Source organism: Aegilops tauschii, chromosome 7, assembly GCF_002575655.3.
Source record: "Aegilops tauschii subsp. strangulata cultivar AL8/78 chromosome 7, Aet v6.0, whole genome shotgun sequence".
Taxonomy (NCBI): domain Eukaryota; kingdom Viridiplantae; phylum Streptophyta; class Magnoliopsida; order Poales; family Poaceae; genus Aegilops; species Aegilops tauschii.
The window spans coordinates 145,507,085-145,520,854 of NC_053041.3; positions in this window are offsets into that span (position 1 = coordinate 145,507,085).

The window sequence follows — 13,770 nt, forward strand, 5'->3', positions numbered from 1 at the left end:
GTTTATTTCCTTTTCTGTTTTATTTCATTTAAAAGTATTTAGACATTTTATAAAAATGTGTTTTCTCCACCATAATTACCAGTGTATTATTTAGAACCCACTGAACATTTCTGTTTGAATTTTTGAAAACTTTTATTTTCCACTTTGATTATATTTGAAGTTTGAACTAGGAGTTTGACAAGGGTGTGGTTCAAATGTGATCAAGCCCTGTTTAGCAACATGATTAGCTTAATCACAGGGGGTTACTGTAGCATGATTCCCAGGGTGTTACAGGGAGGGCCTGGAGACCCAGTTGGCCCTCTCTGCGGCCGGCGACGTGGTCATCCTGGACCTGGAGATGGTCGACGTGGTCAAGGAGGTGGTGGTGGAGGAGCCGCCCATTGCCGCGTGGAACCTGCGTTTGGTGGGCCAGTGGTGGAGCTGGTCGTCCACGGCGCCAGACTCGCTAGGTGCCAACCCATGGTCGCCCATGCCGCCGCGGTCACCAGAGCAGGAGCAGGAGCCACGGGAGGAGGTGGTGCAGGTGCGGCAGGCGCCTCCGGTCTGGCAGGGCCGCCAGCCCAATTTTGGCAACCACCTCCATACGCCGACCTCACCTCCGCCGCCGACGAGTAGGATGGCGGCTCCTGAAGACGACGACGGCCTCACCGGCGACGTGCTTTATCTATTGTATTTTATGTCTTTTAAATTTTAGTTTAATTAAGAACTGTGTTGAACTTTGCTACCTTTGGATGTGTGAACGTTTTATTGTTTATATTTCTGGTTTTATATTATTTGCAATGTTTACTTGGGTTTTTGGGGCCAAAATTGAAGAGTAGAAACACGGACACTTTGGGTGTACCGGGCCTGTTGGTCGTACTGACGACCGTAAGCGAACGGACATATCCGTTTGCCATCCTAAACGAACGAAATCCGATCGAAACAGACATTCGTCTGGGGCGTGCGTTGGAGTTGCCTGAACGACGACGTTGCGTATCCTCGGTGGAGCAAGCAACTTGTTCACGTCCACCGGCGAGCAACTCTCCTTTCCTCCTTTTGTCGTCTCGTGGAATAGTGCGGCACACGGGTCAGGGCACAGGGGGCCATATGGCCTTCTGCGCAGCAGGTCGTCCGCCATGTGATCCCGACTTGGAGGCGCGCACTCGCCACCACACATAGACAACGGACACCTCTCACTCTGAGAACCCCAGCCAAAAGTGACCGCCCGACGGCACACACGCCGACCCCTACCGAGCAGTAGGCACTAGCACACCCCGCGTCGCGTCGCGCCGCCAGAGAGTCGTCGCGACTCTCCGCACTCACGAACGCGCGCTTGGCATCGTCCCGTCCCCGCGCACCTGCCGCGCGCCACGTCTTGATGCCGCCACCGCCCCGCCCCGAATCGCCGGAGATTGGACGGCCGGGGTGGACCGTTCTGCTAGGCTGTGACGTGAACGCGCGCCAGCGCCGGTACCGTGGTGACCGACGACGTTGCGTGTCCTCGGTGGAGCAAGCAACTCGTTTGCGTCCACTCGCTCGCCGAGTGATCGCCGGGAAGCATGATTCCAGTACCGACCAATGATGTGGGTAGAAAGGACCGAACAAAAAAGACACAGCACCTAGGAATCGTAAAACAACTGAGAGGAGAACCACACCAGTAGAGTATTTTTCTTCACTTGGGCGTTTTTTATCGCTGTCGATTTCCGTCAGCGTCATCACCACTGCAGCACGGTTTGGAAGCATCTGCGGTTCTAGCAATATTCGCAAGACAGCGATTGATTTCTCCAATTTTAAAGGAGGGGCCATTTCGTTTTGTTTGCTTTGCACTCCACCATCGCGCAAGCAAAGCCACTTGACATGTTCTTCTTCGGAAGCATAGCTATAGGGGAGGTTCTGATCTACTACTAGATCTCCCGGATACGTTTTTTCTTTATCGCTTGTATTGATCAGATCCTGGAAAATTGCAGTCCGCCTAAGTGATCGAGCAGTAGAAATACACTATTTTCAGTGTATGGACCAGTAGTAGCATTATTAGTAGTGATGGGGTGTACCAATCTGTTGTCTCATAGTTTACCAAAAACTGCAAATTAGAATCCCATCTGAATTTAGCAGCTGGGCTCTGATCAAGCACCACCATATTTGGTAAGCCACTAGGTACCTATCTGTGAGATTATGGTACGTTGTTTCATGCATCCAGGCCAAATCTTCATCTAAAAAGGTGCCACATAATTTGGCAAAACATGTGTGATGTAGGGCAAACCCTAGAAGTGGCCGGATCTTCACGAATCGGATATGAAAACTTTTTTTTGACTGATCTCCGCCGTCCTGCTAACAAAGCTGCAGACTTGCTAGGGAAGATTACATTAATATTTTTTGTTAAACTAGCAAAAGAGCATGTGCTTTGCCACGGAGAAAAATAATACCACACACCCCTAACCAAATAATCATGACTTAAGACCCCAATAGGTCTATGTCCTTCATTTCAACACATACGTCCCATGTGTGTTTTCGCTTATCCTTCTTTCCACCCTTGCCGACAGTGGCCATAGTGCTCACACAATCACAACGGGTTTGAGTGTGATCAATCCTAAAGCGTCTTTCTCTTGACATAAGATGAGCAATCTGCTTTTTTTGTGAGATTTTGACGATGCGTGCATGTCTGATTATAGTGGTTTGTTTTGTCTCCAATCTAGTTTTGCTTAGGTGTTCATTTTCATTTCGGATCGGCATCGGTATGAAGAAAAACGGATGATGCGATATTGATTAATATTACACCCTAAGTAGATTTTTAAAATAGATTTTTTTAGTTTAATCACATTTTTAAAATAGTTTACAAGTAAAATAACATCACATTCGGATTCTACACATTTTTCTAATCAAAAACCATATATAACATGTTAAATTTGGGACTCCGGTTTAAAAGATATGGATATATTTTTTAAAGCAAAAATCTGCATAAAAACTGGGCTTGAGGTTGTTTATCAGAAACAATAGGGGGTTTTATGTAAAAGTGAAAATGTACCAAAAAACTGGATCGCGGGTTGATTAACAGAAATAGCAGGGGTTTTCCGCAAAGGCAAAAGTCTACCTATAAACCTAAACTGTGGGTTGATTCTTGAAAAAGGCAGGGTATTTTTTTTTTAAAAATGGCGCGACGGGCAGGCAGAATCACTATTTACTTTATTAGGCCTTGAACAATGCAAGACGGTTACGGGTGTGCTTAGTAAAATAAACTGAGTTTTTTTTCTGTAGCACCAATGCTTATCTCTACAGGAGAGGTGACTTGAGTGAGCTGAAATCCGTCAGATCCCTGCATAGGGTTCCTCATGGGGCGGAGCGTGCATAGAGGATCAAATTGGGGTACACGGGAGACAAGGGTTTACCTCGGGTTCAGACCTCCGTGGTGGAGTAATACCCTACATTATGCTTGTATTGTATTGATATGGCTCGTATGAGCGACTGAATCTGGTAGACCTATTCGAGAGAGGTTGGAGATATTGGATCTCTGTTTGTCATACCGACTTGGGAGGCCCCTACCTCCCCTTATATAGGTAGATGAGGGGTAGGGTTGCATGTGCCCAAGTCGGTTTGCATAGCTTAAAGCCCAAGTTTTCTAATAGAGTACATGTATTGTGGTACAAGTAATGTATATCCTTCTAGAGGAGGCCCACATGCGGGGAGAGGGGTCTAGGCTATGGTCGGGCTCCGAGGCCGGCTTGGCGACTGCTACTTCTTGAGCTTGCGTTGGTTTTTCCCTTGAAGAGGAAAGGGTGATGCAACAAAGTAGAGATAAGTATTTCTCTCATTTAGAGAACCAAGGTATCAATCCAGTAGGAGACATACCCACAAATCACCTAATACCCGCACAAACAATCAAACAATTTGCACCCAACGCGATAAAGGGGTTGTCAATCCCTTCACGGCTACTTGCAAAAGTGAGATCTGACAAAGATAGATGAAACTAAACAAAAGATAAAGTAAATATTTTTGGGTTTTTTTGTTTATAGATCGGAAAGTAAAAGATTGCAAAATAGTAGATCAGAAACTTATATGATGGAAAATAGTAGATCGGCAACTTATATGATGGAAAATAGACCCGGGGCCATGGGTTTCACTAGAGACTTCTCTCAAGATAGCAAATAATACTGTGGGTGAACAAATTACTATCGAGCAATTGATAGAAAAGTGCAAAGTTATGACAATATCCAAGGTAATGGTTATGAAATATAGGCATCACGTCCGTGTCAAGTAGACCGTAACGATTCTGCATCTACTACTATTACTCCACACATCGACCGACTCCTGCCTGCATCTAGAGTATTAAGTTCATGAAGAACAGAGTAATGCATTAAGTAAGATGACATGCTGTAGAGGAATTAACTCAAGCAATATGATGAAAATCCCGTCTTTTTATCCTCAATGGCAATAATACAATACGTGCCTTGCTGCCCCTACTGTCACTGGGAAAGGACACCGCAAGATTGAACCCAAAGCTTAGCACTTCTCCCATTGCAAGAAAAACCAATCTAGTTGGCCAAACCAAACCGATAGTTCGAAGAGAATTACAAATATATCAAATCAAGCATATAAGAATTCAGAGAAGATTCAAATAATATTCATAGATAAGTTGATCACCAATCCATAATTCATCGGGTCTCAACAAACACACCGCAAAAGAAGATTACATCGGATAGATCTACAAGAACATCGAGGAGAACATGGTATTGAGAGTCAAAGATAGAGAAGAAGCCATATAGCTACTAGCTATGGACCCGTAGGTTTGAGGTAAACTAATCACGCTTCATCGGAAGGGCAATAGAGTTGATGTAGAAGCCCTCCGTGATCGAATCCCCCTCCGGCAGGATGCCGGAAAAGGCCCCTAGATGGTATCTCACGGGTATAGAAGGTTGCGGTGGTGGAAAAATGTTTTCGTGAATGCTTCTGGTGGGTTGGGAACATATGTGAATATATAGGCGAAAGAATTAGGTCAGGGGAGTCACGGGGGCCCACAAGGCAGGGGGCGTGCCCTCCCCCCTTGTGGCCGCCTCGTGGCTCTTCTGACTTGATCTCCAAGTCTCTTGGGTGTCTACTGGTCCAAGAAAAATCATCGCGGAGGTTTTATTCCATTTGGACTCCGTTTGGCATTCCTTCTCTCCGAAGCTCAAAAACAATGAAAAAACAGAAACTGGCACTGGGCTCTAGATTAATAGGTTAGTCGCAAAAATAAAATAAAATAGCATATTAATGCATATAAAACATCCAAACAAATAATATAATAGCATGGAACAATCAAAACTTATAGATACGTTGGAGACGTATCAAGCATCCCCAAGCTTAATTCCTGCTCGTTCTCGAGTAGGTAAATGATAAAAGCAGAATTTTCGATGTGGAATGCTACCTAACATATTTATCGATGTAATTTTCTTTATTGTGGCATGAATGTTCAGATCCATAAGATTCAAAACAAAAGTTTAGTAGTGACATAAAAATAATAATACTTCAAGCATACTAACAAGGCAATTGTCTTCTCAAAATAACATGGCCAAAGAAAGCTTATCCCTACAAAATCATATAGTCTAGCTATGCTCCATCTTCACCACACAAAATATTCAAATCATGCACAACCCCGATGACAACCCAATCAATTGTTTCATACTTTTGATGTTCTCAAACTTTTTCAACTTTCACGCAATACATGAGCGTGAGCCATGGACATAGCACTATAGGTGGAATAGAATATGGTGGTTGTGGAGAAGACAGAAGGAAGGAGATAGTCTCACATCGACTAGGCGTATCAACGGGTTATGGAGATGCCCATCAATAGATATCAATCTGAGTGAGTAGGGATTGCCATGCAACGGATGCACTAGAGCTATAAGTGTATGAAAGCTCAAAAGAAAACTAAGTGGGTGTGCATCCAACTCGCTTGCTCACGAATACCTAGGGCAATTTGAAGAAGCCCATCATTGGAATATACAAGTCAAGTTCTATAATGAAAATTTCCCACTAGTATATGAAAGTGACAACATAGGAGACTCTCTTTCATGAAGATCATGGTGCTACTTTGAAGCACAAGTATGGTAAAAGGATAGTAACATTGCCCCGTCTTTCTTTTCTCTCATTTTTTTGTTGTTGGGCCTTCTCTCAGTTTTTGGCCTCTTTTATTTCGTCCGGTGTCTCATCCCGACTTCTGGGGGAATCATAGTCTCCATCATCCTTACCTCACATGGGACTATGCTCTAATAATGAAGATCAACACACTTTTATTTACTTAAAACTCAAGAATTACAACTCGATACTTAGAAGAAAACATGACTGTATGAATGCCTTCGGCGGTGTACCAGGATGTGCAATGAATCAAGAGTGACATGTATGAAAGAATTATGAACGGTGGCTTTGCCACAAATACGATGTCAACTATGATCATGCAAAGCAATATGACAATGATCAAGCGTGTCATAATAAACGGAACAGTGAACAGTTGCATGGCAATATATCTCGGAATGGCTATGGAAATGCCATAATAGGTAGGTATGGTGTCTGTTTTGAGGAAGGTATATGGTGGGTGTATGGACCCAGCGAAAGTTGCGCGATACTAGAGAGGCTAGTAATGGTGGAAGGGTGAGAGTGCGTATAATCCATGGACTCAACATTAGTCCTAAAGAACTCACACACTTATTGCAAAAATCTATTAGTTATGGAAACGAAGTACTAAGCGCATGCTCCTAGGGGGATAGATTGGTAGGAAAATACAATCGCTCGTCCCCGACCGCCACTCATAAGGAAGACAATCAATAAATAAATCATGCTCCGACTTCATCACATAACAGTTCACCATACGTGCATGCTATAGGAATCACAAACTTTAACACAAGTATTTCTGCAATCCACAATTATTTACTTGCATTACTCTTATATCACCATCTTTATATCTCAAAACAATCATAAGGAATCAAACTTCTCCTAGTATTCAATGCACTTTATATGAAAGTTTTTATTACATCCCTCTTGGATGTCTATCATATTAGGACTAAATGTATAACCAAAGCAAATTACCATGCTGTTTAGAGACTCTCAAAATAATATAAGTGAAGCATGAGAGTTCAACAATTTCTATAAAATAAAGCCACCGCCGTGCTCTAAAAAGATATAAGTGAAGCACTAGAGCAATATTGCCTAGCTCAAAAGATATAAGTGAAGCACATAGAGTATTCTAATAAATCATGATTCATGCGTGTCCCTCTCTAAAGGTGTGTACAGCAAGGATGATTGTGGCAAACTAAAAAGCAAAGACTCAAATCATACAAGACGCTCCAAGAAAAGCACATATCATGTGGTGAATAAAATATAGCCACAAGTAAAGTTCCCGATAGACGAAGACGAAAGAGGGGATGCCTTCCGGGGGATCCCCAAGCTTAGGCTCTTGGTTGTCCTTGAATATTACCTTGGGGTGCCATTGGCATCCCCAAGCTTAGGCTCTTGCCACTCCTTATTCCATTGTCCATCAAATCCTTACCCAAAACTTGAAAACTTCACAACAAAAACTCAACAGAAAATCTCATAAGCTCCGTTAGTATAAGAAAATAAATCACCACTTTTGGTACTATTGTGAACTCATTGTTTGTTTATATCGGTGTAATATCTACTGTATTCCAACTTTTCCATGGTTCATACCCCCCGATACTACCCATAGATTCATCAAAATAAGCAAACAACACATAGAAAACAGAATCTGTCAAAAACAAAACAGTCTGTAGTAATGAGAGAACTTCATATACTCCTGTAACTCCAAAATTTCTGAAAAATTAAGACAACCTGGGAAATTTGTGTACCAATATTGTGCAAAAAGAATCAGATCAAAACCACGCTTCTGTGAATTATGAAAATTATTTTCCTGGGCGCAAAAAGTTTCTATTTTTCAGCAAGATCAAAACAACTATCACCGTAAGCCATCCCAAAGGTCTTACTTGGCACAAACACTAATTAAAACAGAAAACCACATCTATCCAGAGGCTAGATGAATTATTCAAAGCAAAACAGGAACAAAAAGCAAAGAACAAAAATAAAATTGGGTTGCCTCCCAACAAGCGCTATTGTTTAACGCCCCTAGCTAGGCATTAAAACACAAATCTCTACTCCTAATGGAGCAGTTGGTAGCCTGGTACTTTGGTTTTATTTTGGTACTTCGGTTTTATTTACGTCCCACCTCCCACCACCCCCTCCCACTGGTTTATTTTTGCCTCACTTCTCACACAATGAAAAAAATCTAAAGAGATCAGAACTTTCCATGCGGGTGCAAATTATTTAGTAATGTCTTTATGTGAAAGAATCAATCACGATCAATCTTTAAAACCAAATCTAAATTAATTAATCTTACCATAAGTCTATCAATCATCTCTACTCCTAATGGAGCAGTTGGTAGCCTGGTACTCCGGTTTTATTTTGGTACTTCGATTTTATTTTCGTCCCACTGCTACCTCTTGAGCACAGTGTTGGTTTTCCCTTGAAGAGGAAAGGGTGATGCAGCAAAGTAGCGTAAGTATTTCCCTCAGTTTTTGAGAACCAAGGTATCAATCCAGTAGAAGACCACGCTCAAGTCCCACGTACCTACACAAACAAATAAGAACCTTGCAACCAACGCGATAAAGGGGTTGTCAATCCCTTCACGTCCACTTGCAAAAGTGAGATCTGATAGAGATGATAAGATAATATTTTTGGTATTTTTATGATAAAGACTAAAAGTAAAGAAAGCAAAATAAAGTAGATCGGAAACTTATATGATGGAAAATAGACCCGGGGGCCATAGGTTTCACTAGTGGATTCTCTCAAGATAGCATAAGTATTACGATGGGTGAACAAATTACTGTCGAGCAATTGATAGAATTAAGCATAGTTATGAGAATATCTAGGCATGATCATGTATATAGGCATCACGTCCGCGACAAGTAGACCGACTCCTGCCTGCATCTACTACTGTTACTCCAAACATCGACCGCTATCCAGCATGCATCTAGAGTATTAAGTTCATAAGAACAGAGTAACCCTTTAAGTAATATGACATGATGTAGAGGGATAAACTCAAGAAATATGATATAAACCCCACCTTTTTATCCTCGATGGCAACAATACAATACGTGTCGTTTCCCTTTCTGTTACTGGGATCGAGCACCGCAAGATTGAACCCAAAGCTAAGCACTTCTCCCATTGCAAGAAAGATCAATCTAGTAGGCCAAACCAAACTGATAATTCAAAGAGACTTGCAAAGATAACCAATCATACATAAAAGAATTCAGAGGAGATTCAAATATTGTTCATAGATAATCTTGATCATAAACCCACAATTCATCGTATCTCGACAAACACACCGCAAAAGAAGATTACATCGAATAGATCTCCAAGAGAATCGAGGAGAACTTTGTATTGAGATCCAAAGAGAGAGAAGAAGCCATCTAGCTAATAACTATGGACCCGAAGGTCTGAGGCAAACTACTCACACATCATCGGAGAGGCTATGGTGTTGATGTAGAAGCCCTCCGCAATCAATGCCCCCTCCGTCGGAGCGCCGGAAAAGTCCCCAAGATGGGATCTCACGAGTACAGAAGGTTGCGGCGGTGGAAATAGGGTTTCGTGGGTCTCCTGGATGTTTTCGGGGTACGTAGGTATATATAGGAGGAAGAAGTAGGTTGGTGGAGCTACGAGGGGCCCACGAGGGTGGGGGCGCACCCAGGGGGGCAGGCGCGCCTCCCTGCCTCATGGCCTCCTCGTTGATTGCTTGACGTCCACTCCAAGTCCTCTGGATCACGTTTGTTCCGAAAATCACGTTCCCGAAGGTTTCATTCCGTTTGGATCCCGTTTGATATTCCATTTCTGTGAAACACTGAAATAGGCAAAAAAAACAGCAATTTGGGCTGGGCCTCCGGTTAATAGGTTAGTCCCAAAAATAATATAAAAGTGTCTGATAAAGCCCATTAAACATCCAAATCAGATAATATAATAGCATGGAAAAATCAAAAAGTATAGATACGTTGGAGACGTATCAAGCATCCCCAAGCTTAATTCCTGCTCGTCCTCGAGTAGGTAAATGATAAAAACAAAAAATTTGATGTGGAATTCTACCTAGCATATTTCTCAATGTAACTTTCTTTATTGTGGCATGAATGTTCAGATCCAAAAGATTCAAGATAAAAGTTTAATATTGACATAAAAATAATAATACTGCAAGCAATTATGTCTTCTCAAAATAACATTGCCAAAGTAAGTTCATCCCTACGAAACCATAGAGTTTGGCTATGTCCCATCTTTGTCACACAAAATATTCAAATCATGCACAACCTCGGTTTCAGCCAAGCAATTGTTTCATAGTTAAGAATTTTCAAACTTTTTCAACTTTCACGGAATACATGAGCGTGAGCCATGGACATAGCACTATGGGTGGAATAGAATATGATGATGGGGGTTGTGTGGAGAAGACAAAAAGGAGAAAGTCTCACGTTGACGCGGCTAATCAACGGTCTATGGAGATGCCCATCAATTGATGTCAACGCAAGGAGTAGGGATTGCCATGCAACGGATGCACTAGAGCTATAAATGTATGAAAGCTCAACAAATGAAACTAAGTGGGTGTGCATCCAACTTGCTTGCTCACGAAGACCTAGGGCATTTGAGGAAGCCCATTGTTGGAATATACAAGCCAAGTTCTATAATAAAAATTCTCACCAGTATATGAAAGTGACAAAACAAGAGACTCTCTATCATAAAGATCATGGTGCTACTTTGAAGCACAAGTGTGGAAAAAGAGATAGTGGCATTGTCCCCTTTTTTCTCTTTTTTTGGGCCTTCCTTTTTTTATTTGGCCTTTCTCTTTTTTTTCTTTTTTTCTTTTTTAGGACAATGCTCTATGAATGATGACCATCACACTTCTATTTATTTACAACTCAATGATTACAACTCGATACTAGAAGAAAATATGACTCTAAATGAATGCCTCCGGCGGTGTACCGGGATGGGCAATGAATCAAGAGTGACATGTATGAAATAATATGCATGGTGGCTTTGCCACAAATACGATGTCAACTAGATGATCATGCATGGCAATATGACAATGATGAAGCGTGTCATAATGAACGGAATGGTGGAAAGTTGCATGGCAATATATCTCGGAATGGCTATGGAAATGCCATGATAGGTAGGTATGGTGGCTATTTTGAGGAAGATATAAGGAGGTTTATGTGTGATAGAGCGTATCATATCACGGGGTTTGGATGCACCGGCGAAGTTTGCACCAACTCTCAAGGTGAGAAAGGGCAATGCACGGCACCGAAGAGGCTAGCAATGATGGAAGGGTGAGAGTGCGTATAATCCATGGACTCAACATTAGTCATAAAGAACTCACATACTTATTGCAAAAATCTACAAGTCATCAAAACCAAGCACTACACACATGCTCCTAGGGGGGAGGTTGGTAGGAGTTAACCATCGCGCGCCCCCGACCTCCACACAAAGGATGACACTCAAAGAACACTTCATGTTTCAAATTTGTTTCACAACGGTTACCATACGTGCATGCTACGGGACTTGCTAACTTCAACACAAGTATTTCTCAATTTCACAATTACTCAACTAGCACAACTTTAATATCACTATCCCCATATCTCAAAACAATCATCAAGTATCAAACTTCTCATAGTATTCAATGCACTTTATATGATAGTTTTTATTATACCTATCTTGGATGCCTATTATATTAGGACTAATTTCAACCAAAGAAAAATACCATGCTGTTCTAGAAGACTCTCAAAATAATATAAGTGAAGCATGAGAGATCAATAATTTCTATAAAATAAAACCACCGCCGTGCTCTAAAAGATATAAGTGAAGCACTAGAGCAAAATTACCTAGCTCAAAAGATATAAGTGAAGCACATAGAGTATTCTAATAAATTCCGAATCATGTGTGTCTCTCTCAAAAGGTATGTACAGCAAGGATGATTGTGGTAAACTAAAAAGTGATGACTCAAATCATACAAGACGCTCCAAGCAAAACACATATCATGTGGTGAATAAAAATATTGCTCCAAGTAAAGTTACCGATAGACGAAGACGAAAGAGGGGATGCCTTCCGGGGCATCCCCAAGCTTAGGCTTTTGGTTGTCCTTGAATTTTACCTTGGGGTGCCTTGGGCATACCCAAGCTTAGGCTCTTGCCACTCTTTGTTCCATAATCCATCAAATCTTTACCCAAAACTTGAAAACTTCACAACACAAAACTCAACAGAAAATCTCATAAGCTCCGTTAGCGAAATAAAACAAACCTCCACTTTAAGGTACTGTATTGAACTCATTCTTTATTTATATTGGTGTTAAACCTACTGTATTACAACTTCTCTATGGTTTATAAGCTCTTTTACTAGCCATAGATTCATCAAAATAAGCAAACAACACACAAAAAACAGAATCTGTGAAAAACAGAACAGTCTGTAGTAATCTGTATCTAACGCAAACTTCTGGAACCTAAAAAATTATACCAAATTAGGAAGTCCTAGATAATTTGTTTATTGATCTACTGCAAAAATAATCAACTGAAAAGCACATTTCTGTGAATTATTAAAACTAATCTCGTGCGCGCAAAGTTTCTATTTTTTACAGCAAGGTCAAATAACTATCACCTTAGGTTGTCCTAACGGTTTTACTTGGCACAAACACTAATTAAAACACAAAACCACATCTAAACAGAGGCTATATGAATTATTTATTACTAAACAGAATCAAAAAGAAATAAATAAAAATAAAATTGGGTTGCCTCCCAACAAGCGCTATCGTTTAACGCCAGTAGCTAGGCATAAAAAACAAGGATAGATCTAGGTATTGCCATCTTTAGTTTTTAATTTTTTAGCGGAGTCACGCTCGAATCCGGGAGGTTCCTTACGTTTCCCTTCATATACGGAAATTTTTAGATCTAAAGAATCCAACCACTTATTGCAAAGGGTAATCAACATATTCATGTGGTGAAGATTCCCGCTAAAACTTTTTACAGGTTCAAGAGATTTTTGTAATATTTTCGTTACTTCGCAAATCTTCTCAAAAACTTGTGTTTCTTCCAGGGCATAATGTGGCCCTTTTTGTTGAGGTAGTGTTCCCACTATTCCCTCTATAATGTCAAGTGCAATACTTGGATCAATTTCCGTAAAATTTCCTTTGGCATTACAATCCAAGAGCTGTCTATGGGACATATTTAATCCAACATAAAAATTGCGAAGTAAGATTCTAAAATTCACCTCTAGGGTGCAATTGCGATAAGATTCCATCATTCTATACCAAGCATCTTTTAAGTTTTCTCCTTGTCTTTGTTTGAAGTGAAGAACTTCAAACTCGGGAAACAAAGGAGTAGATAAAGGACTAGCCATAACGACGACGCAAGCGAAAAAGAGGCGAACGGAAAAGATGGCGAATAAAACGGCAAGGGTGAAGTGGGGGAGAGGAAAACGAGAGGCAAATGGCAAAAAATGTAATGCAAGGGATAAGAGTTTGTGATGGGTACTTGGTATGTCTTGACTTGTGCGTAGACTCCCCGGCAACGGCGCCAGAAATCCTTCTTGCTACCTCTTGAGCACAGCGTTGGTTTTTCCTTGAAGAGGAAAGTGTGATGCAGCAAAGTAGCGTAAGTATTTCCCTAAGTTTTTGAGAACCAAGGTATCAATCCACAAATGGCAAATAATGTAATGCGGGAGATAAGGGTTTGTGATGGGTACTTGGTATGTTGACTTTTGCGTAGACCTCCCCGGCAACGGCGCCAG